Consider the following 3,567-nt stretch of genomic DNA (forward strand, 5'->3'; position numbering starts at 1 on the left):
TTACTGAGTTCAGTTTGGTTCCATCTTTTGCTGCAAGCCTGGCTTGGTGACATTTCTACCACCATAACAAACCCTCTCTCTTCGCACCATACATAGCTGCTGACCTCACTGCACACTCAGCCATTCCATTTCAGACTTCAGCCAGAATCACTCTTACAGTGCAGGTGATGTGGAGATTGCTAGGGGTTTATGATTCCATTTAGAAGGCTGAATAGATCATGATCCACATAATTGAGATTTCATAAGAAAACTTTCTAAGAACATTTCTTATGTGACTCCTTTACACAAATGTGTATACAGTTTGGGTTTGGATGGGTTGATTTGCTTTTTCTTCTGGATTGAAATTTGATATCCTCACTTGTTCATTTTGCTAGCTATATGAAATGCTCTTTCTTTCCATAACTCTCTACTTACTCACCTTAACAGAGGATTTCCCTGCCTTGCTTATATAAAATAGAAACCCCCAGCTCTAATTCCCCTGGCCAGACCTGCCTCAGACTTGTGCAGGGCTGGACAAAGCTATAAATGGAGACCCACATATCCTATGTCTAAGGTCCAATAAAGCTTCATGCACACACATGTGAACACCTCAGTCAGCCTGTCCTAGTGCCCTCAACACGCCTCTTCAAAAGCTACCTTTCACTTCCCATTGGGCCTACAGGTGCTTCATTTTTGAAAGGATGAGGCTAATCAGGCCCTCTCTTAGAGCAGGTAATTCCATGATCCTGGGCAACTTGGAGCATAATCGTCAGTCAGGCAGTGCTGTGGGCTACATATAGGCAAGTCCCCTTGGCTCTCAGAATTCCAGCCCCGTGAGGTGGGTCATGGCTAGAGGAGGCATGTGCGGGGCCCAGGGCTCCTCGTGCCTGCATCTAAGGGTCTTGCCCATTGGCACACCCTATTCCCCTATTTTCCATTGTAATTATCACTATTTATTTATTTATTTATTATTTGTCTCTTACTAAAGCAAACTCCACGAGAAAAAGAACTAAATTTTGTTCACGACTTTACTCCTAGCACTTATAAGTGTCTTTGATCAGGAAACAATAAATACTTGTTTCAAGTAAGTGAGTGAATGGATTCTGAATTACTGTGAATAACATATATAGCATTAGTAGAGGGGATAACACAGAAATTATATGTCTGAAAATTCACTCCTTTTTGTGAGATAGCAACAGAAAACATAATTAAATATGTCAACTGACAGAACTATGCATTCTGTTCCCTATTTCTTTACATCTGTCATTGCCTAGTTAAATGCTTTCATTTCTATATAACATTAATTGGTGAAGTTGTGAGAATTAAACAAGATAGCATGATGTGGTCTAACCTGATTTTTTCTTTTCTTTTCTTTTTGAGACAAAATCTGTCTTTGTTGCCAGGCTGGAGTGCAGTGGTATGATCACCACTCACTGCAACCTCTGCCTCCTGGGTTCAAGTGATTCTCTCACCTCAGCCTCCTGAGTAGCCGGGATTATAGGTGCCCACCACTATGCTTGGCTAATTTTTTGTATTTTTTTTTAGTAGAGATGGGGCTTCACCATGTTGGCCTGACTGGTCTCAGACTCCTGACCTCAGGTGATCCACCCACCTCAGCCTCCCAAAGTGCTGAGATTACAGCCCTGAGCCACCGTGCCTGGCCTACCGCACTATTTTAATTATAATAGCTTTAGAGTGTGTTATGACATCTGGAGGACAATTGATACCTCACTGTTTTTTCTCTGTCAGAGTTTCTTTGTCTAGTCTTGTGAATTTTATCCTCCTTGTGAACTTTACAACTATCTTAAAAAATTCTCTAAAATAACTCTTATAATTCTGATTGGCATTGTGTTTACTTCACTGATTAATTGGTGACATGTTGACATTTTTTAATATTAAAGAAGCCAATGGTTTTATTTAGATCTTCCTTTTGTTCTTCAACAAAATTTCATAATTAAAATAATACAATGTGCATTTCCTATTGGTGTGGTTTTGTGACTTTTACTTTTTTACTACGGTATCTTTCTTCCATTACTTTATCTAGTTGATTATTGCTGGTGTAGCACATTTTCTAGCCGCCTCCCAATAGCTATTCTCTTCTTCCTTTCCACCCTTTCTTTTCCTTTCCAACTAAAAGATTACCTTTCCCAAACTCTCTTAACCATGGGACTAAATGAGTTGTTCTGGGAAGTTTGCAGTGAGACTTCTAGGAAGTCTCCTTTAATGGGAAAAAATTCACGCTTCATTGTGAAGTGGGCGTTCCTAATAGCGGTAGGTGAGCAGTTGTTCCTTTGTTTTCTCCTATGGTTTTTGCTTTATTACTATTCTGTCTTTTTGAGTTGATCTTAATAATTTAAGGTTTTATAGATAATTAAGAAAAATGTTATAGATGATATAAACTTATTGGTATTAAGTTGACTGTAGTATGTTCTTATAATTGTCTAATTCTCCACTGCACTTGTAGTTACAGACTCTTCTGTTTAAAGCTCTAATGCTGTTTCTGTTTCTTTCTGTGTTGATCATGTTTGCTGGATTAGATTTGTCTATGGCATTTTTCTTTTCAAATCTTGGTTTCACTAATTGTTCTTCATTTTTTGCTTTAAATTTCCCATTTGCTTGGTTTCTGCTTTTATCTTTGTTATTTTTTTCCTTCATTATCTTCTTTCTTTGATTTTATTTGTTGCTATTTTCCAGTTTCTTAAATTTAGTGCTGGATTCATTTGTATTTAGTTTTCCTTGTATGTATATACACATATGTGTGTGTGTGTACATATATTTAAAGCCATACTTTTTTTTAAGCATAATTTTGCTCACATGAGATATGTCAGGCACTTAGAAAAGTCCAGGCAGATAGTAGTCACCCCTTTTTAAAAGTTTTTCATGTATCATGTAAAAAGTGTTTAAAATTAAAAGAACTTCTCAAGTTAATATTCTCTTCTTACCTCAACTAAACATTTTCCTAGTGGTATTTCTCTATATATTTACTTCTCCTACCACTAAATTAATGAACACATTATTTTTGGTCATTATCAACTGCTTTTTAGAATTACCTGGATAAAAAGGGGGCACTTTAAAAATCCTGATCCTGAGGCCTCAAACAGACCAATTTTATCCCAATCTCTAGGTGCAAGACACAGTATATTTTAAAGCACTCTAGCTGTTTCCAAAGTACAGCCAATGTTATAATTGACATTGATTTTAATTCACTTTCCCATCTCTCTTAATCATAAACTGCAGCTGTCCAGAATTCCTAAAAGTATAATGAAATAAGCAAATGTGAATGCAATGAAGAATTTTTTATTAATAATATTTTATGTAATGTTCTGGCAATATTTACTCATTGACATTGGGAGTCCCTAATATGTAATTGAATATTATTCTATATGTATATTTATATATCAGTTTCTTTGAGAATTTGATAGACTTATCATAGGGAAGAAACATTTGGATTTTTCAGGAGAGCCTATATAACCCATGCTGTCGCTGAAATATTTAACAAAAAAAAACTGGGCAGAATTGAATTCAATAAGTGGTTTATGAATGCTGATGGTAAAGCAAAAGCAGTTTTAAGTAGAAAACATAGGGTAA

Source organism: Callithrix jacchus, chromosome 4 (genome assembly GCF_049354715.1).
Source record: "Callithrix jacchus isolate 240 chromosome 4, calJac240_pri, whole genome shotgun sequence".
Lineage (NCBI taxonomy): Eukaryota > Metazoa > Chordata > Mammalia > Primates > Cebidae > Callithrix > Callithrix jacchus.